Source organism: Calypte anna, chromosome 1, assembly GCF_003957555.1.
Source record: "Calypte anna isolate BGI_N300 chromosome 1, bCalAnn1_v1.p, whole genome shotgun sequence".
NCBI classification, from domain to species: domain Eukaryota; kingdom Metazoa; phylum Chordata; class Aves; order Apodiformes; family Trochilidae; genus Calypte; species Calypte anna.
Window position 1 is genome coordinate 31,742,967 of NC_044244.1, and position 23,583 is coordinate 31,766,549.

The following is a 23,583-nucleotide window of genomic DNA, read 5'->3' on the forward strand; positions in this document are numbered from 1 at the left end:
ATTACAGGCATTTTGTTACTTGAGAAATCTTTATTTGTAAGTTAAACATTCTATTCATATAATTATTTGAAACTTTTTTTCCACTTTTACAAAAAAAGGTTGGAAAAAAAATTATATTCAAGGTACCAGTATAACCCTCTATCAGGATAACAGCAATCAAGACTTATTGTTCAGCTCCAGTATTTAACCTAGCAGAGTTCTGCTTTAAGAAGCTGATTTGTTGTTTACCCTCAAGCTTGAAGCCACAGTTATAATCTGAAATTATAGAATCACAGAACTACAGAATGGCTGAAGTTGGAAGAGACCTCAGAAGGCCATTTGATCTAACACCCTCCTTCAGTAGAAATTACTGGATCTGGTTTGACCAGGACCAGGTCCAGACAGCTTTTGAGTATCTCCAAGGACAGACACTCCATGTCTTTTCTGGACAACCTGTCCCAGTGCTCAGTCACTCATGCAGTAAAAAAGGTTTTCCTGAAGTTCAGTTAGATGTTCCTGTGTTTCAGGTGGTACTTATTGCCTCTGGTACTGCCACTGAGTATGCTGAAAAGAGCCTGGCGCACCTGTCTTTGAACTGTCCCTTCAGGTATTTGTATAAATTAAAATGGTCCCCTGGATCCTTAATGCTGTCAGATTTTCATTAGATAAAACATACTTGATTCCCACAGTGCTTTTAGTGGCCCTTTCCTGGATTCATGTGAGCAACTTTGTATCTCTCAGCCCATAACTGGATCCAGTACTGCTGGTGCTTCCATACCGATGCTAAGACTAGAGGAAGGATCACCTTCCTCAGTCTGTACTAAATTCTGAACTTCCTCTCTTCTTCCCTGTCAGACCTGTGTGCATCTCTTCTGTCTGGTTGCTCCTATTTTTCCTTGCTTACTCTTTCTACATTATCTTCTCTCTTCTTTTTAGTCTTATATTGCAGCTTATCTTAAATGCAATCACTTCTTTCTTCTTGATCAGCTGAACAAATGGATCAGTAATATGTGAAAGTCTCCCTAGTGTAGCATGGGATTGGGAAACAGTCTTTTACACAACAGGCTTGGGGAGTCTTAGTTTGGTACTGATTTATGTGCACTTAGAGCTGTGAGAGGATGAAGTGCACTTAGCAAGGAGCAAATCTTATGAGAAGTAGTGGAAAAAAATCAGTCTTTACTCAACATGTGCAAACCAAGTTTGGAGAAGTACACCGTTCTCTTGCTAAATGTTGCTGGACTTAGTAAATTTAACACCCTGTGAATAATTTCCTGCCTCTAAGATGAAATATTGTCAAATGCACTGCTTTTCCTCAAGAATTTATTTGGAATGTGGGTAATGCAGGCAAACACCTACTCAGCAACAGCTGATCAAATATTTTTTAAAATTGTGAACTTGATCTGTTCCTCCCTTCATATACTTGTCTTTCATTATGTTTTTGTATTCAGAGGATTTAAATCCAACAACTTTATCTTACAAATCTCAGCTAAGTAATGAAAATGGAAGCCATCTGTAACTTGTATTTCTGATTGTGTTATTTGTAAAAAAGATTTAAGATATTATTTAAATAATATTTAAATTACTATATATAAATTTTAATCTCATATTGTCCAGAAAAAAACATTTTGCAATGATTTCCTAATCTTTGAAATATTTTTTGTCCATCACAGCTAATAATATACCTCTTGGAAAGTTTTTAAAAGATATTTATGATATATTATCATAGACTATACATTTATATTTATTTATTTGTTTATTTGCTGTGTCTCTTTAATTGGAACTGAGGCTTCCCACTTGGGAAGAATAAAAAATAATTTAGAAATTTTCTATGTGGCAGTCAGTAGTACCTTCTGATGAGAAATAGTCACACACTTTTCAACCCCTTGATAGATGAAATGCAAATTCAAATCCTTGATCTTCTTGTATCAGAAGGATCTGATAACAGAAGTTCTCTGCCACAGAAAAAGTTGCTCCATACTCAGGATGAATGCTTTGGTCAGTTGTTCAAATAAAGCATGGTAATCCCTTTCTTGTCATCCAAAAGAAATTTCTAAAAATCAATAAAGGGATTTTGGCTTGATTAAAAATTCTCCAGTGTTTTTTGCTTTTAGCTTATGGATGTGCCACTCTGCTTGTTAAGAGGACATAGATCAATTCCTCTCAGAAAACCATGGAAGTACATCCCTCTCTCACAGCCACTGACATGTTCATTTCTGAGTGAACAAAAGAAGGATTTATTGGAGCTCTAGAGAAAAGAGAAAAAGACAGCAAAAAAATAAGTAGTTGAATGGAGCCTGTGAATTGGGCAGAAATGTCTCTTATGCAGCCTAAAGCCTTGTGTAGCCAAGCCTTTATTTGATTCATCTCATTGTCAAAAGTTTTAGTGACAATAGTTAGATGAGTACGAATGTGAGTGAAGTAGAATCTTTCTTTTCTAGTGTCCCCAATCTCTTGGCAAAGTAATAAGGCAGAAGATGCAAATCTGAAGTTGAAATTAATTCTTTTTCTTTCTCAGGCACTTAACTTCTGCTTACTCATTGGGTTATATATTTGGGAGTTTCACTCCCTGTCTCTGCCTTCTTCCTAAAAATAAGGTACTATCAAAATGTAGAAGACTGTGCGGACACTTTGGGGAATCTCCATCAAGTGAACTCAAATAGAACAAAACTGACAAATGTGAAGGATCTAGGTACAGATAAGTTTCTCTGCATCTACTGCATCAACTGCTGAGGTCCTTTCCAGATGTAAGATTTGATAAGGAAGACTGGTAAGTAGATTATTAACTTTTCCCTATTTATGTGATCAGAATAATTTTGTTTGGAATAAGGGCTAAACCCCTTCTCAGACATAAATGAAAACCTGAACTGTTCCAAAACAGAAGCATGGATGGACTTCAAACTTTCAAACATGGACATCCAGACCTGCTACTGATATGTTAATAAATCCTTTCTTTTTCTGGATAAATATTGCCTTTTTATTTCTTTTCTTCTGGGAGTGATAAGTGAGTAATAAGTGAGCCAGTATTTTTCCTAAGACAGAACACCCTGAATCTGTCTTGGCAGAAACAGAGATAGCATATCAGAGTGACTGTAAATTCTGCCTAGGAGTCAGGATGGACAGGGACAATGATAAGCACATGGAGATGTCCACAAGACAATAGATCTCTGGAAAAGGGTATTTGTCCAAAGCAAAATGGTACATCATCACATTGCAACCAATGTATTTCTTTTCCCTTTTTGTTCCTTTCCCTTTCCTTTCCTCCACAGTACTGTACTTTCTCCTTGCTAAATCAACTGTGCTGCTGTGTATGGAACCAGCTGGCCACTGTCACTGATACAGAGATAAATGCTTTATCCATAGTTTATCCACCCTGGGAGTCCTAGATAAATTCTTGATTGCATTGCCATTGAATTAACAGGCCACAAGGAGGTTTTTTCCAAGTTTATGCTTATACAGTGGTTTACTCCTGGCCGCAGCAAGATGGGCATAATGTCTGCTTGTACCAAACTTACCACTGATTTTTATGTAGGGAACCTGAACTGGAAAAATTAGTTTTTGCAAAACAAACACTTCACTAATGTGATACTATTTCATCTTGCTGAAGAATCCATACCAGAATTAAGAATTACTGAATCACAACTTTGTTTTTCAAGGATCTAATTCACAGCATGGATTCATGTCTCAAAATCCATAATGATGATGGGAGAAGACATGAAAGAACAGAAGCTCATCCTGATCTTGCATCAAAGCATTAGTAACTGGAAACTGTGCCTACAGATGTGTTTTCACTGGCTGGAGTGAAATAGCTTGGCAGATCACAAATTCAAAAAGAAGGAGTTCTCCATCTCATTTTTCTTTTCCTCAGTCTTGCCTGCACAGTCCTTGCTCAGCTCACCTTGACATTTAGCTGAGGCTTTCGTAAGTGCCTTCATTTCAGTAGCTCAGCAAAAATCTTAACAAAACTGTAGACCAACTGAAGCTTATCAGCTTTTTGCCAAGCAGATAAATAGAATTGGCTCAGCAAGGTATTCTCCAAGCCATATAACACAAGGGAGGGAATGATGCAGACAAGAGCAGGGGAATCAGCAGTGAAGAAGGTTACTCAGGGAAATGTAGCAAAAGACTTTAAAACAATGGCACTGCTCCTTATAACTTGGGAGATCTTATGAGTCCCATTAAAGTAATTAAGTTTTTGTATTTTTATTTTAATGACAACTGGATCAGGTGCTGTATAAACAGATTGGTAAATCACTTCTAGTAAGTCGTTAACATGTAAATGAATTCTGGTCTTTGTTTTGACTGTCTATTATTCAAGGATGGTTAGTAGGTAGGAATCAAATACACACTTCAAATTTAGGAAGCACTTTGTAAGTATCTAGTAATGTTCATCCCTAAATCTCAAACTAATGATTTCAGAATTCTCTGTGATTATACATCATCACTACTAATTATATGCTAATTTTTATTCCCATTCTCTACATTTCCTCTGATTAATTGGCTTGACTTTGCAAGGTATTGAAACTTGTAATAAGTATCTTAAAACTAAATGTATAAGCTTTTAAGTATTATAGATCTTTTTCTTGAGGTGTTAATAGCCTCCATTTCCTACAAGTCTTTTGTGTTGATCCTGCCTGAAAGAGCTCTTTTCTTTCTCATCACAACTTCATTTTCAGTGCTCTTTCTTGACTTTCTCAGCTTTTTTCACTCATGTTATTAACAGCTGACTAACAGCAGAAATTCACCATGCAGTGCATATGAATCATAGAATTTTTTGGTTTGGAAAGGATCTTATATATAATCTAATTCCACCCCCCCTGCATGAGCAGGCACACCTCTGACTAGATTAGGTTGCTCCAAGCCCCATCCAAACTGACCATGGGCCAAAGCCCCAGCCAACCATTTCCAGAATGAGGGGAATCCAGAACTTCTCTGGATAATCTGTTCAGCTGTCTCACCCCACTTATCTAATCTAATGCAGTGGATTTTCCCCATTACTTTCTTTTTCTCTTTGCCATGTTCCATAAAACTTGGATCCTGTGGCCATGCCACCTGTGGTAGCATAGGACCCTGTTCAAAAGAGATAGCATTACATTAACGTGGTTCAAGGGGCTGATAGGGAGTCTTAAGATGAATACTACAAACTCAACTTATTGCATGCTCTGCTGCTGACTGGTCTTTTCACCTCATGCAAACCTGAGCACACTTAGTGTCATCACCCTGAAAATGTAGAAGCCATCCAAGACAAGCAGCAGTAGAATGTGGAGATGGTTAAGATATTTAGGACTGAAATGACTGGAAATTAGCACTCATTCTTAGACATAAAGGATTTCTTCTTATGGTCCTGCCCTAAAAACCTCCCTAGTAAATCATGCTTATCTCTATTTTACTATAATGTAATTTATGTTAATGAAAATTCAGCATTTATTATTTAAGCTTGCAGTTGGTGTAATTCAAAACTGTGTAAGCTAGTAATTAAAACTGTGATATTTTATGTGTTTAATGTGTGAAAATGCTATTATTCAATGTTTTGGCATGTTTTTGCAGTCATAGTCACTCTAGAAGCTTAGTCCATGTTATTAAATGTTATGTGTTTTATCATTGTTGATGATTTTGCCCTACAAATAATTTAAGGAGAAGTAATGTGTAAATAGAGTTCTCTATGTCTGTTAATAAGGAGACTGAAACTAGTAATTCATTCTGTGTCTTTATCCAGTTGCCTATCCAACTCTTTTTTCGTTTTCTTTTAAAACTGTTCCTTATTCCTTATTCCTTCTGTTCCTTCCTTATTCCTTCTTTTCTATGTGTTGCTGTACATGTCCAAATAGTAGGACTAGTAGTTTTGGGTGCTTCTCTGTGTGTGTTTAGTATAGGAAGTAAGGTGGAATTTTCAGCATCTGAACCTCTCTGACACTGTGAAGCTGATCTTTAAAGAACACTACTGAATGCCTTTGTATAGACTGTGTGCCTGCCCAAAGAAATCCACGTTACTCTTGAATTTGTGTCAGTTATCTCTAATGGGATATGACAATGAAAAATGAGGTTGCCTTTGCTCTGTTGGGAACTCTCCTCATCTTTTAACCTTACTGTAGTTCCACGTTGAATGATTTGAAGTCAGCCCAGCCCGGTGGCATGATTTTTTCTTTTCTTTTTAGCTAGAAAAAAACTTCTTCCTTTGAGTAAGGTGAACCCCATAATGAATAATGAACTTGATCACATTATTTTCCCAGATTATTGAAATTATCCTCAAAAAGGCAATAAATTACGGGTGACTTTTCAGTTTGTAATTTTATTACATCAGCTCCCTAAAGGTATAATGACATTGTTCTGAAGTGCAATGGTATTAAGAGCTCAGGAAATGTGATGCAATTAGTATCTGTGTTCATAATTGTGTGTCATGAATGCAAGAAAGGTAAGAAGTGGGATTTTGAATAGCCATACTGGAAATCACTGAAATTTTTGCCTAGAAGTCAGGATAAGGTGAAAATAGAAGCATTAACTCACAGCCTTCGTGCAGATGCAGAAATAAGCAAAATATTTAGAATAAATGCTAATTTATGTTTTTTTTTTATCTTAAATATAACACAAATGATGATATAACACTAGATCCATTAAGTCTAAATTAATATACATGTATGCACTTAGAAATCTGCTCATGGTAAGGATGTTGGCAGTATGATGACCTTTAAAGACACTTCCAACCCACTCTGTAATTCTATTATTTGATCTATATACACATAAACATGTGTCTACATCTTCGTGTACACCTCTTAAAAACCTGTATGTGTATATGTGTAGTGATTTGTGTCTTTACTGGAAATACTGGAATACTACACTGGAAATAAACATGTAAGCACAGAAAACTTCGTGCACATATTGGAAATATGTACTAGCAGATTAAGAGCATACAAACTGAAAAGGTTCATTTTGTGGCAATAATAATGCTGTAAACAGCTATATCAATAAATTTGTTGTAATTCTATTAAATCTTTATATAGATGGTTAGTTTTACGGAAGAATATTGTAAATTAGCACATGTACATGGTATACTTGCATGCTATTATTCTCATTATTATAGTAATCCTAGTTTCACTCCAAAATCGTTAACTACAATTATCTACTCTTTGAAAAATAATATCTAGGCAGGCATGCCTGGTAGTGAGTAAATGCTGCAAAATACGTGTAGAGAAACAAGATAAACCAGGTGCCTCGAGTTGCCAAAGAGTGGGTGTGAGTCCACCTGTGCCTGGTTAGGGCAGGCCCCTATTACCAGGGGGCCAATGGAGGTGGGACACACACTCACAGAGAGAAGCTCAGCTCATTCTGATGTGAGGCAATGGAGAAGCCAGCAGCTCGTCGAGCCTCAGGAGCAAGAAAGGCTCTTCCCGCTACAAATACGTAACATTATTTTCATAATTATTTTTTTTATAATTATTTTTAGGTACTTTCACTTGAACTGCATGCTGGCTGAAGAAGTATAAGCAGAGGGTAATGAGCAATGGCAAAATGTGTATTTGCTGGAAGGTGTTTACTGGAAGAAATGAGGTCCCTGTGATGTCTCTTCTTGTTTCCAATATTTAATGGCCTAAAGAACAAAGAGCATCTTCATAGAATTCAGTGATAATCAGTCTGATATTTCTTGGAAAGGAATATTGAGCACAGCTGAAATGGAGGTAAAACAAAGAGAACAAATGTTAGAAATGTGGCAGAAAGCAGTGATGTGAAGTTACACGGAAAATAATGCAAACTAACATATGTACATGTAGACTGAAATAAGGTTACTGCTGAAGTAGATTTCATCATGCTGGATACTACTAGAAAGTATTGAGACATAAAGTATTACACTAGTAAATCAGAGGAAGCACTTAGACACAGAGAATGCTTTCCACAAAGGAGAAAAAAACCAGAAGCAGAAACATGGCAGTGTCAAACCTCTGCTTCTGATGCCACCTCAGAAACTGTCAGTGCAGTGTCTGCAAATGCAGAATTTAGCAATGAATGATGTATTTTGGAGGCTACCTCTCCCTGCAGCTCTCACCTATTTAGATAATGAATTCTTCAGAGCAAGGACTGTATTTTTTGCAGAAACTTTGAGTGCTGCAGTATTTCTAAGGTAATAATGGACCATAATTATGGTCCAGTGTGGTTTCTTCCGCAGACTTTCTCACAGTATTACCTAATGATAGCCTCAATACTGTAAAGGCCTATAAAGTAAACCTGTAGTTGATTTATCATAGTTAATATTTTTAAAATGTATATTTTGTGTGATTTTTGTTGTTTTTACTTGCCAGGTAGCAAAAGCTTGTTTGATTGGTAATCAGTTTCTCCATTGCAAAATGATTTCTGACCATTCAAACACTGTTCCTGATTGACATCAGAATTAGATCAAAACCTTTTGAAATTGAAATTATAGTGGATAAAATAAGGAGAGAAACCACAGGATATTGGAGGACAGCCATCATTAGAACAATTATTTGGGCAATGGGAAAAAGAGTTTGGAATTCCTTCCCTGCTCAATTTGTTGGAGATGTTTAATCTGCACATGTATCTCTTTAACTGACTATTCTGAAATAGAAATAATTCTTGCTGGAGATCTTCACAATTTCTCAAAGAAGCAACTAGCTATGTCTGCAGTGTAGCAAAAACAGGTACACTGTTGCCTGCAATTTGGAAAAGACATTAAAGAAACATTGAGAAGGCTGGAATTACTTATCTAGAGACTAATCAAGAATAAAATAAAAAACATTCATCACATAAAGTACTGCTATGAAAAAAAAAATATATTCCACATCCTGACAGACAGAAAAGAAAAAAAGGGCTTAAATTTATGGAAAAGAGGGTTATTTCAGTCCATGGAATAAAAGTCCTGATCATAAAGATAGCCAGGAAAGAAAAGAGTGGTGGGAATGAAAAACATATCAAAAAAAAAAAAAATAGGAAAGTAATTCCATAACTTTTCCAGAAAAATCTTCTTCTAAACTTGTCATGAAAGAGGAATGCAGGCAATACTACAGAAACCAGACTGATTGAATTAAAGTTCTTGCTCAAGGTCTTATCCATCAATTATAGAAATTTTAGGTATTATGCTATCACCTTCCAGTAATAGGTTTATAACTTGTTCATCTCCAACCTGAGACGTGGGATACAGACCCCAGGATAACAGACATTTCTATGTCATCAAATTTAGCCTTGCATCTCACTGAATATCTGTGAAATTGTCTTATTAAAATGGCTTTAAAACAACTTCTTCAAAACAAGGGATTATTTATTTTTACATTCATTAGTTCAAAGCATGTTGCCTTCATATTCTTCTAATTGTCCACAGAGAATAGTGCCTTTCCCCACAACACATGATACAGCCATTCAGGTCACTGACTTTTGGTATCCTTCTTTTCAGTCCTGTCTAAACAACTTGTAACCAAGGTTGGCAGAACTGGGCAGGCTCCCACTATAGTCTCCCTATGATAGAAAAAGGGGAGTTCCTTGGGATAAGCCCAAGAGTTTTTTTTTAATTTTCTTGGGTGGCGTGGAGTGTGAAAGGAGTCCAGAGTCACCAGTAGCAAAAGTAGCAAACAATCCTGCAGAAATAACTTTGATGCAATATTTTCCAGAATAAAACATTTTTAATTGATGCATTATCAAACCTCCCGAGATGTTCTTCACAGCTATACATTGGGCAAAGTCGCTTTTTAGGGGCTACTTCTGACTGGATCACTATTTTACTTTTCTTCTTCTGTTTCTAACAGTGATTTCATACTCCTTCAGAGAAAACATTATGTAAGCAGGTGGACAGCAACAGGAGAGGCAGAAAGAATCAGATGTGGTATTCATAAAATAATATTCAAATCTTTTCCAAATTCATGGTAGATGCTGAAAAATTTAATTTTAATAGTTTGAGAATTTTTTGTCACTTCTTTCAAAAATAAAATATAAATAAATTTAAATCTTTAAGACCTACACAGACTGATAAGTGTTGGTAGGGACATATTTAGTAGTCCAGGAAAAATTTGGGTCTGAAAATTCTTTTCAATGCTGCTTGTGGAAAAAAGGCAGAGAAAATGGAATTTTAAGATTGGAAGCAACCAGAAATCAAGGGTCAGAGAGAGGGGATATGATGGGGAGCTCCAGGTGATGAGAAGTAAGAGGAAGGAAAAGGTTTTACTGAAAATCCGGTGATCAAATTAAGAAGAGGAAGAATTTGCTTTTATTTTCTGTGATGGAATTCAGAGTTTCACTGGAAAGTGCAATAACATCTTAAGGACACTGCAGAAGCAACATCTGGGGATCAGGTTTGTAATGTGGTGCCTTCACTCTGTATTGTGATAACAGGAAGTGAAATTTATCAGTTTGATTATAAGATACAATTATAAAAGACTGTTAATATGGGATTTTTACAAGGAACCTTTTTATTGGAATCCCTGAATGCTTCTTCTCCTTAAATTTTACCTGGATGGTTTACATTAAGCAGAAAATACTTTTTCTTCCTCTTTTTCACCATATCAGGATATAACGGGCTCTTAGAAAACCTTCCAGACTTGATTTGAAGCTATCAAAAGATGCAAAAACCTGTCACTAGCATGGACACATTTTCTTCCATAATTGATGAAAACGCACAATCTATTTCCAAAGTGGATATCTGGTTTCAATTTCCAACTGCTAGTTCTTGTTACGATGTCTCTCACTGGATAAATGAGCTCTGTAGCACTTAATCTTTTTTTATTATTATTATTTTTTATTTTACTTTTTTTTTTTCTGTGAAGATACTTATGCACTGTAATCAAAACGGTACAATCGTTTTTTTTATATGTTCCATATTTCACTTTGAGGTACTTTCTTGAATGCTTCCATCATTTTATCTAATCTTTTTTTCATGAACTTTCCCTAAGTTTTATCCTTCATTTGAAAAATCTCAGAACCAGAATTATAGAGAATATCCTGATACCATTCCCAGCAATAGTAAAAACAATTATGTGCTCTAACTAACTTTTCCTTCTCCAAGAAGCAGATTACTATAGCTAAGCAAAAGTAAGGAAGTACAGCGTGACTGTGACAGCATTGTTCTGAAAGCTGGTTATCTTGCCACTGACTTCTAGATCTTCTATTCTGCAGCTACAAACATCATTATTAAATTAATAGATTTCTATCTGGCTGCATTAGAAATACTTCATTTGGATATGACCAGTTTATCAAGCTATCCAGATTACTTTATGGCCTCTAATACTCATTATTATTTACCATTGCAATGAATTTTATGCCTTCCACATGTTTTATTGCCACTGCTTAGATAATTACTTCATTATTATGTCTCACTGGACAGTGCCCTGTTCCCTGTGGAACACCATTTTCCTGTATAGTGATGATTAACCACTGATGGCTTATTTTTAAGAAGTCAGTAAACCAATTCCTGATCCATTGAACACATTATACTTTATGGTACTGCACTGTGCCTACTATCTAGATTTATTAAACAGTGAAAATTAATGTCCTGGAAATTTTAAAAGTTCTTTCAGCTTCAGTTTGCTCTAGCCTGCCTTCAGCAAAGAATGGTTTCTTCATTAAGGAGACATCAGAAATCATGCTTATGTAATGTCTTTCTGCACTAGAAAGTAATCTATCATTCCAATCCCATAATAACTCATTTTCAACCAAACAAGATTGACACTGGCAACATAGAGTGCAATTTACATTTACATCCTGAGATTTTTTTCCCTTTGTGGGATGAAAACAATTGCTAAGAAAATTTGCTACCTAGAAATTCTTCCAATACATAAGAAATTTGGAATTATCTCTGCATTTGGATGTAATATTCCTTTTCTCTGTTGCAGCAGGATATTACTAGTGATTTTCTAAACTACCTTACAGTTTTTATCAGTCTTGTGATTACATCTCCTCTACTTTTGATTACTATGATCAATGTACCAGATATCCTCTGTCTCTCAGCAACAAGGATGTATTGAAGACAGGATCCCACCCCATCTTCAAGTTCTTTTTGATTAAATGTACTTTTTTTAAGTAGTAGAGTGCAGCATAAGAAAGAGCATCTAGCAATGTAATCTCTCAGGAACACATTATCTTCCATTTTGAAAGTGAAAAAAAAGAAAAAACACAAAGGAAAAAAGGGGACTTAACATAAAATTAAGTATCTGTTCTTAAACCTAAATGTAGAAATAATATTAAAAAAAAATACTACCTGCATAGTTCAGTTTTAAAAAAAATGTGACAATAAACAAACAATATTTTCAAGATACTTTGAAAAGGCTTTCTGGGATAATTTTAACTTCTGGAAAACTTGTCAGTATCCTGTTAGTACAAAAAGAAAACAGAGGATGATAAATTCTTGCATTTATAACAATTCAGGTGCTACATGGAGGAATATTCAGGTCTTCAAGTTTTAGAATAATCATGTGAAGTTAGAACACAGTGCTATTAATCATCATTTCATGTGACAGTGGTGCTGCAAGATTAACAGACTGTCCAACAACAGAGTAACATTTTCTGGTCCATTTTATGACCTCAAGTGATTTGTACAACAGTCAATGCCTGAATGAGAAGTGGCAGTTTTGACTGACCTTCTGAAACAATGTGGACTTGAAATGAAATGAAAGTGCTTATAATGGGGATCTATAGTGTGTGTAGTCATAAAATCATAGACTAATTTGGGTTGGAAAGGACCTTAAAGATCATCTAGTTCCAAGTCTCCTGCCATGGGCAGGAATACCTCCCACTAGACTAAGTTACTCAATGCCCCATTCAACCTGGTCTTGAACACTGCCAGGAACGGGGCATTCACAGACTAGCTGGGCAACATGTTTCAGTGTCTCACAAGCCTCATAGGAAAGAATTACTTTCTAATGTCTAACCTAAATCAACCCTTTTCCAGTTTAAAACCATTGCCCCTTGTCCTACCCTATATGCCCTAATAAAAAGTCTCTCCCCAGCTTTCCTGTAGGCCCCCTTCAGGTACTGGAAGGCCTTTATGAGGTGTCTGCAGAACCATCTCTTCTCCAGGATAAACAGCTCCAACTCTGTTAGCCTTTCTTCATAGAAGAGGTGCTCCAGCACTTCTCTGGTCATCTTCATGGACCAGCCCTCCTCTGGACTCACTCCAACAGGTCCTTGCCCTTCTTGTGTTGCAGGACCAGGACCTGAGCACAGTACACCAGGCAGGGTCTCACAAGAGCTTAATGAAGGAGGTGAATCATCTCTCTTGAGCTGCTAGTCACATTTCTTTTGATCCAGCCCAGAACACAGATGTCTTTCTGGGCTTCAGCTCACATAGCCAGCTCATGTTGAGTTTCTCATCAACTATCATCAACTACCATCCCCAAATCCTTCTCCTTAGGGCTTTTCCCAATCCATTTTCCACCCAGACAGTATTTGTGCTTGCGATTGCCCAATCTCACATGCAGGATATTGCACTTGGTCTGTTATACTCCAATTCTGATATTTTTGCTCATTTAACTCTTGTAACTTTACCTCCTGGATAAATTCTTCAGCATCAAAAAGGACCAGAACTATTTCAAATGTGGATGAGAAGTCAGTTTGTACATTCTCATAACAATGTCTCTGTCATTGATTTTCCTTTCCTTAGTTTATCTCCTGCTCCCTCTTGCTTTTAGAAGGTTTTCTTCTGTTCTGGTCATGTTAGCTAAACATCTCTCTCTTTGTTCATATAATGCAGAAAACAGTCACCCATTACCATATATAAGAAAGTTATAGAAGTTTCTTGTCAGTCATTCTCCTACACCATTGACTAAGACAGCAGATGCTCCTAGAGGACTGTGTTACTTGCTTAGCTGAAATCCTTTGTCTGAGATCCTTTCTCACAGGGTAGGTAAAAAAGCTTAGTAGACTTTGTGGGTTTTGGATCATCAGAAAGTGACAGGATATATCCCTGTTAACATTTGCTGGGCCCTAAAGTAGATGACTGTGCATAACTGTCTATAGGTTGGCTAATTTGTCACTGCCATTTTTATGTATAGTGTACTTAACTATTTTTTTTTAATTCTATTAATTTGCTGATTTTCATAGTAGTAAGTTAGATAACATTTTCCAACCTTCATTTGCAGTACCTACTTTCAAATCTGTTTAGGTAAGCACTAGACAAATCAGTGTATTTTCTGTAATTTAGGTCTGACCTCTGACAGACTGATGCAATCCTACTTTTGTGAACTCCCTGCTCCCCAAAAGGTGTATCTTCTAGATCAATAAAGCAGTGGGATTCATTTAATGGAGGAAAAAAGTAAGATACTAAATTAATGAGATTTCAAGATATTACAGCAGTGAGCAAAGTCCACTGCTTCTCTCAGAGTCATTGCAATTGCTATCACAAGGAAAGATTGTTCTTGCTCTGTATTTCTTGCACTTGTTCACCCTTTGTCATCAGGCAGATGAATTTTATTCCAGTGACGTGTTTTTCTTGAATTACAGTAGTTTTCCTGGTCCCATGCACTTCCTAGTTTTCCATAATTTCTGAATAGCTGGAAAATCTTTTTTTTTTTTTTTGCTTTGTTTTGATGTTACATCTTCACCTCCTTGAAAAATGCTTCCATATCAAAATAACTATCTCCATACAAAGTTGACTAGAAGGAGATCTCTCCTACATAATGTGAGTATAATACAAAAATTGGAAAGGTAGAGTCATGTATTTAATTTACCCCTTTTTCCTGACAGGTCTTTGTCTGAGATGTAGATGAATAAAAAGGAATAGAAAGAAGGAAGACATTATAGAATCATGGAATAAGGTTTCCACTTAGGCTGGAAAAGACCTCTAAGGTCATTGAGTCCAACTCTTAACCCAGCACTGCGAAGCCCAGCTCTAAACCATGTGTTTAAGCACTACATCTGCACATCTTTTAAATACCTTCAAGGATAGTGATCCAACCACTTTTCTGGGCAGTCTGTTTCAAACTTTACAACCCTTTGAATAATTTTTTAAAAATTATTATTATTTTATTTGTTGTTTTTTAAATTTCCAGTCTAAACCTCCCCTGGTGAAACTATATTATATCATACCATGGTTGCCTTAACTGTTAAAAAAAACCCCAAAGCAACAACAAACCCTGGGGTTCCTGGACCACTGGGATTTTTATGTAGAACAGGAATGCATGGCAGGACATTGTTGTACATCTTGCATTTCTGCAAGGATAAGCAAACAGTGAAATTTCTTTGAACACTGAGAAGGTCACCCCTTAAGTACTGGAACTATGTTGTTTCTATGGATTCACAAAACTCATTGAACATTGCCATTTCCAAGAGAGAAACAGAAGCTGTTGCAGTGAGTTTCTATTACAACGTATCTAGCATCTTCCATTTGCTTTGGCTGTTGAATATTCTTCACTGTAAATAACTCCAGGAACCTTCCTTCTGGAAAACATTAAGACATGTTTTAACTCAAAAAGCCTCCATTTTCAGCAGAGTGATTTTTTTTTTTTATGATAATATTTAACTACAAGTAAAATATATTAACCTTCTCTTTCTTTTCATAAGCTTCAGGAAAATGCTGCCATGGAATATTTAAAACAACCCCATTTCCTGTGGGCTCATTTCAGCTCACCTCCAAGCAAGAGAGATTCTCCTAGAAGTTCTGAATTATTCTGAGCACTAAATAGTAGCAGGTGCTGAGAAAAAAAGAAATTTGGGTTAGTACTGTGTTGCTCTCCCATTCTTTCCTATCAAAGTGTATTGACACTGAAAGCTAACAGAGACAGTAAAATTGAAATGCTTCAAAATAAGGTGAAAAAGTTTAAATTGATCTTTATTTTCATTATGCTTTCCACCTGGATTTGGTAACCTCTCTGTGTTTTCAACACCGTCATTAATTACTCTTCCCTCTTGACTGAATAGTGAGCTGTAGTTTCCTGGTCCCAAAATAACTGGTTACAATTTCTATTTACTAGCTTGATAACAGTTTGTGTGATATAAATGCAGTAGCTGTAAGGAAAGACTTTTTCCTTTTATTTTTTTTCATTCTTTACTTCTTTAGAAAAAATCTCCATAAAAAAGTTTTGTCCTCAGGAGGCCATTAGGGAAGCATCAGAGTTCTTTTGTGTTGCAATCTAATTGGAAGAATTTTATACACAACATGAAGGATTCTTCCATTTTTATTTTAGAAATATATTGAGAAAATCTGGTCCACTCTGCAAAATAAAGATTCAATGAACATGAGGGCATAAACATCTCAGTGTCTCATAATTCACATGTTCTTCCCTTTCACCATGAAGCCCCTAGAAATTTTTCATGTGTGCAATAAAACCATAAGTCATGGGTTATCATCTTCTGCTGAAACCAAACATGCTGTTACTTGTGTAACCTCTTAAATGGTATTTGTAGGGTTTGGAAAATATTTGTATAGCTATTTTCCCACAAAAGATGTTTCTTGTATTTCTTTTTTCAGTGTCAGAAAATGGTACGTGACTTGGTATTTACAATGAGATTAACAGCCTAAAATTTAAATTTCTATTATATTCACTGCATTTTTTGAGGGAACTTAACAGTAAAAAAATTAGCATAATAAATTCATCACTTCTTTAAGAGGAATTATAATAAAAAAGGAAGTTTTATTAAATGTACAGAAAATTATATTACCCTCAGTGGAATTTCTGGAACATAGAGGGCACTGTTACATTAATGATAATAACAATTTACAGACTTAACTATTTAGAACTGCTTTTAATGTAAAGAACTGCAGAGCCAATATGCTATAGGATAGTGATAGTTACAATGTAGCTGTTCCTGTCAGGAAATGAACAGTTCATGAAAGATGTAAATGGAATCTCATATGCACTGTATTTATCTAGAATGAGTAAGAAATAAAAATCTCTATAGATATTACATTATTATTATTATTATTATTTATTATTATTATTATTTCTTTGACTATGATTTGCTCTTTAGTAAATTCTGTCTTTAAAACATCTTCATAGTGTTCTGCCTTGCAGAGATGTATACATCCCTTATTCTACTAACACATAACTGAAAAATTGCAAATTGCCTTACACACAACTGGTAGATTGCAAACTACCTTACACACTAAGGAGAACCATAATCACTATTTTACAGATAGAGAAATCGAGTAATTTTTTTCCCTCTCTGATGCCTTCCTGAGTGAGAAGTCTACTCACACAAGTGCCATAGCCCTTCATTCCAGTTGTCCTATCCTCTCCCTGCTGCCCACAAGCAACAGCAGTACTGAAAGAAGAGGAGTTTTACGCAGACTGTTTTCTTGGCCAGGCTTTATTCTTTGCTCTGGAAGGCCATGCAATGAAGAACTACACTTGTAGGTCAGGTGGCAGAAAGCAGAAGCATTTATGAGACTGTAACAGAAGCAGAGAATAGTAAGTTTTCTAGTTGAAGGAGTTAAGACCATCTAAGAGGTGTAAAGACCATACTTAAAGCCCTCTGGATTTGGCTACAAAACCTGTTTTGGGACAGCCCAGACTCCTGAGGGGGCATGGGCTGGTCTCAGGAGACACTGTACTCTTCCACTGCCTAGAAAGTTGTGTAGAACCACTCTGATCCTATATACAGGTATTCAGTTTCACTGGAAAAGAATCTGCACACAGACTGAAGTTCATTACTGCAGGAGCAGATGCTGATGCTCTCACATCTGCTGAAAGACTGAGAAGAAAGGTAATCTCTTCAGCATCACCTTGAGTCTTATAGCCCAGTCTTGTTTTGTGCATGTTTGCTTTCTTGAAAGTGATGAAAATGTATGGTAAAAAAAGAAAATTAATATTTTGGTTCACTCCTTTATGGAGGGAACTTTGTGACTTTAATAAGTACCTCAGTCTGGAAACTGCCATGAAATCCTAAGTCTTGCAGAACACATAAAATTGTAAGAAACCATGCTTCTCTAGAAAATCATTTTGAGTGTAGAACTAAGACAATGATATGAGATGTATTTTAATTAGAGCTCCATAAGTACCACTCTATAATATACTTAGTAGCAGTGACCCTCTGTTATGTTGGAAAACGGTGACTGTGAGACCAGACATATTTGCTTGTTGTCTGCAAGTAGCCTACTGCTAAACAGTAGTATTCAGCTTCTACTGCTTTTGATAATAAGTACTTAAATAAATGGGTGTATATGTGTACTAGTTCAGCTGAAAGTGCTTGCTTTTTTTAAAGCAAAATTGATTAGGAATGCAGCCACAGGCAAGAAATTAAGAGGACACAGTACTGATAGCAAAATTGTTCTTTAAATATGTCATCTGCCTATGGATTCTGCTACTTTTGGAAAGTCATGCCATTAAAATTTATCTAATACGACCTGAAAAAAATCTACTGATTCTTGGTCCATTTCTTAACATTAAATATAAATAATTCTTCTCCTGAGACCTTTAGTTTTTCAGTGTGCTATTGTGAACTTCAAGTGCCAGAAGCCACAGTATTAACTTGAAATCAACTATCAGTGTTGATCCTGGCTATCAAGTATCAGAGTCTACATTTACTGTTTCCAGCTGAGATAATATTTTTTCTCTTATTTTATATTTCTCTATTTTATAGAATAATTTCTGTGTTATATATGAAGATTATGCTTGACAACTTTTCTATAATTTTGTTGTTACATGTAAATATGTTGAAGATAATAGGGAAAAAAGGTAACAAAAAAATTTTGGAAAATTTATTGTTATTGACTTTGGTCAATTATAACTGAATTTTGTCAACTCTAACTACAGTCCTACTGTGAATAGAAACTTTCTCTAAAGATAGACTAGGATGCCGTATTAAACAGATTAATCTTGGTTTAGAAAGATATTTAGAAATTAATAAATTAAAGAGTGCCATTCTTATTCAATACACATTTTCAATTGAAAGAAAATTTGTTATAGTTCCATAATCTAAGATGAAAGTTAGCTATTACAAAATAGTTATTATTAGGAGATAGTTAATCTAAATATTCATACCTGTAAATTTTCTGAAGTAAACAAAAAACATTTCCAGGAACACTTCTAAAAAATACTTTTGCAAATAATTATTATACATAGTATCATTATTGTGCTATCAACTCCAGGAGTCAGTAGATTGATAAAAAGTCATTTTTTTAAATATTTATTATAACACAGATAAGTTCAAAAACTTCAAAATTCAAGTCAAAGTTATTTTATTATTTTGAATAGTATAAGACCTTATAATGTTGGGACTGTGATTTTGAAATGTTTTAGAGTTACTTTGCATTTCTGTAGCTCCTGCAATAAATAAAAAATCTAGCTCCATGCAGAAAGTATGGGTATATGTGATAAATATATGTATTAAAGAGGTTATAATGTTTAATTCATACAAGTTTCACTTGACTCAAAAATTGCTAAAATATATTTTTCTTTACAGTATTTTTTATTCTACATGTCAATTACTGCTCTTTTTTTTTTTTTTTTTTTCCCCTCTGTCTGCATTTCTAATAGTCTTTTCTCCAAATAAAGGATAGTAAATTTCTGTTCAGGAAGAACATTTGAAAAATTGCATAACCTAGACTAAAACTTTGTGATTTAGAATCAAATTTAAGAACATTGGGAGCTCTGAGAGAAGCAGCGAGAAGGTCCAAGAAAGACTGATACTTTCCCAAATCCTGAAAAAATTAAATATTTCACTCAAAACTTGACCCAGCAAACTTTTCCTATGACACAGTTGTGGCATGTTTTCAAAATCATCAGTATATTTGAACTCTACACTGCATAATACTTTTTCCAAATAAAAAAATCTGTAAGACATTCTGCTTTAACCATATCACAAGCATATTTAAAATTTATAGCTTGAACTGTAAAATTTTCTTAAAAATACACTTACCATTGAACATGCCTATTGATGGAGACAAAGACTCACAGATTTTGCATAGTCTGTATCACAAATAAATTTCCTTTTTTCTATGCACTGTGTACTCAATAGACAAATTAAAATAGTTTAGATGATTATGAGCTAAGTAGTATCAAATACTTTTATTTTTCTGATTTTGATTCATATTGAGAAGCCTTTTTTCTTCAAGGTAACCTGTCTTATATGCATCTTCTGGTAAAGTTGCCTATAACTTGTGTCCTATTCCTCTCCTGGCAAGCTGTAATAACATCAAATTCACACAGCAATTATCACTGTTTTTCTCTTCCAGTTCAGTTCACAGATCTCTTAACCCAATAACTCGCAAAAGGCTTCTTCATGCTGCAGCCTCTTCATCTTCTCTTTCCCATCACAGTGACATGCTCCTTTCTTGGTAGCAGACTTAAACCAGCGAAACAGCAGTCTTTCAGGAATTTTAATCATAAATAAGAACGAGAAAAAAAAATCCAAACAGATCTGTGATGTTCAAATAGTGTTCAATAGCTTCTTGTGCTACGAGGGACCAGATCTTATAATTGAGGATTCATGCATGAGAGACAGAAAATCATGTAGTATCTTGAGTGCACCTCATTATCCTGGCTTATAATAACCTGCCTGGGGCAAAGTTTTCGTGGAAAACAGAAAAATCCCAAAGGAAATGTAACGATTATGACTAAGTCCATATAGCCACAGTTAACTAAATCTTAATGACAATATATTTCAGAATACATTTTTATTGAATTAGGACTTCTTTCTATCTAGAACTGCAGACTGTTGAATTGCTTAAAAATGTGATTTTTTTCCTCCCACAAACTCTGCCTCTTCCATGCTTCTGGCATCCTCCTTTTCTTTGACAAGTGGTATGTATAATAGGAAAATTTTTCAATTCACATTTTCTGAAAACTGAATATGAAAAAGGCATCAAGAAAATATCCCAAATTTTATGACATTATTCATTTTAAGACAAAGTGCGATTGGAAAGGAATTTCATACCTTTGAATTCAGAGAACTACTCATACAATTTCTTGAAGACTGAAATACTACTCATATTATCTTTTCTTCCCATAGTGCAATTTCTTTCACAAGCAAAAGCAGTAAAGCTTGTCTGTGCATCTAGTCATTTGCTTTGAAATGTTTCTGAGCATTAATTGATGCTTCTGTCAACATACTCATTTGTGCCATTCAGATGACATAAAAGCACCTACATGTGCTCCATTGTCCCAGCTCCTGGAAGGTCTGAATTTGAACAATACAATAAAGTGCTTCTGAAAAGGATTTCAATCACATGGTTTTTTTCTATATAATTTGTAAAGCATAACTTTGGAATTTATTTTTTTTTCCTACAGGCACATTCTGCAAATTACCTGAGTGAATATCTACTGTGAAAATCCCATAAAACTATTTATTCCTTATACATTTTCCTTGTGACTCTTTAAAGAGATACTTTTGGTTGTTAAAGAGCTGTAAGAATGAAAGTGTGAAGACATTTTTTTTCATAATGAGGTGATAAACAGGCATTCATCAGTACCCAAAAGTATAGCATGATTGCTAAATGAAACCTGACAGATTTCCAGAATCTTTTGAAATGTTCAAAAGCAGAGGAACAGTACAAAACAAAGAAACAGTGATAGCCTAGAATTTCCATCTTTAGAACAAATTTTACTGAATTTCTTAAAGAGGGTCAACAAATAGTTATACGAAATATGTAAATTTTGTTTTGTTTTGTTTTTTAAAACAGGAAGATTGGGAAAAAAAAAACATTATAAGGAGAATTGTATCTCTTATTTTTATTGAGTCCTGAATTTTGCAGACACTCTTTGTTTCATATTTTGTTCATCTTTATAGCTTCATGACTGCTCTTTGTTGAGATCTAGCACAGTATGTAGCAGACAGAGTTGCTCCCACACAGCTGCTCTGAAGCACCTTACAGTGGCAGATGTGTGACAAAACTCTGGTACCTACTCTGATCACCTTTCTCCCATCCCCAGAGAAAGAGATGCCAGACAGATCCTTTAGAATGTGCAAAGTCACAAATGGGAGGCAGACTAAATCTGCCATTTTAATGAACAATGTCTTCACCAAAAAAACAGGTGTCAGGTCAGCTCAAGATAAGCATGAAAAGAAGCAAGAATATCTAGAAAATGTTATAAATCTGAATGGAATTTCCACTGAGATTTAATATCTTTGAAGATGGAAGGGAAATGTGAACATTTTTACCTTACTGCTATCACTTTTGAAAAAACTAGATTTTCATTTTTTGCATATTTTTCTGTGTTTTAGGAGATGTGTTTTTCTTTAGAAGTACTCTTCTTTATTTTCTAACCACCTTTACCCTTTTATAGCTCTCTTCCTTTCCTCTTATCATTTTAAGAAAATATTCATAAAAGAGTAGGAATAGAAAAAAAAACAGAAGAAATTAGTTTTCCTACTCTTGGCATCCCTTCCCCTATGAAAGTTAAGTTCTAAAATATAAAGACATTTTCAAATTTGCACCATCTCTAATCATAACTAATGTTAGCTTTCTTCAATAACAAAGGTGATTGTCAAACACTGTTGCTACTGTTCTCTGCAACCTCATCTCAAACTGCATCTTACACTGCAGTACTTCTCTTGGAACAAAAACACAGAACTCCAGCTACTCCACTAGGCACTCATGGATTGTTTTTCTTCTCCACTCCTGGATGAAGTAATTTCCAGAGCAAGGACAATATTTACTTGCACTGTTACCTCGTCTTTCCATCCCTTTTTAAGCAGCATCTATTCCCTGCTGAAAACACAGCATTTCCCATTCGCTCTCATTTGCTAATTCTTTCTCTCTTCTCAAGCTTTCTTTTTATTGGAAAAGTGAGTTTTCCTGTTATATTACTTCATGGTCTTTAGGAGAGGTAGAGGATGAGTTCTGCCTCTGCATATTCTCTCTCTCTCTGTGATGCAGCAGCTGTCTTCCATCACAAGTGCCTAAGTAACTAAGTAAACTCAAGGTAAATTCATATTCCCTCTGTTTACACAGCACAAACACTGGCCCCAGGATCCCTTGGAAATAAATACAGGTGTTCCATGTGGATAACAGTTGGAATGGTGTGATGCAGGAGGTGCATCATTTTGAGATTTTGGCTTGAATTATGTTCAACATTTTGCTTATCAGTAGTGCTGAGCTGGGAATGGAATCACATGGAGTTTTTTCTCCCCTGAGCTCTGGATCATTTTAATTTGCATAATAACGAGAAATGCACAAGTACATAGAATCACAGAATCACAGAATTATAGAATCATAGAATCATAGAATTGGCTGGGTTGGAAGGGACCTCTGACATCATAAAATCCAACCCTTGATCCACTACCACTGTGGTTACCAGACCATGGCACTGAGTGCCACATCCAGTCTCTTTTTAAATATCTCCAGGGACGGAGAATCCACTACTTCCCTGGGCAGCCCATTCCAATGTCTGATCACCCTCCCAGTAAGGAAATTCTTTCTAATATCTAATCTAAACCTCCCCTGGCACAACTTGAGACCATGCCCTCCTGTCTTGCTGAGAGTTGCCTGGGAAAAGAGACCGACCCCCACCTGGCTACACCCTCCTTTCAGGGAGTTGTAGAGAGTGATGAGGTCTCCCCTGAGCCTCCTCTTCTCCAGACTGAACACCCCCAGCTCCCTCAGCCCTTCCTCATAGGACTTGTGCTGGATCCCTTCACAGCCTCCTTGCTCTTCTCTGGACCTGCTCCAGCACCTCAATCTCCTTCTTGAACTGAGGGGCCCAGAACTGGACACAGGACTCGAGGTGTGGCCTCACCAGC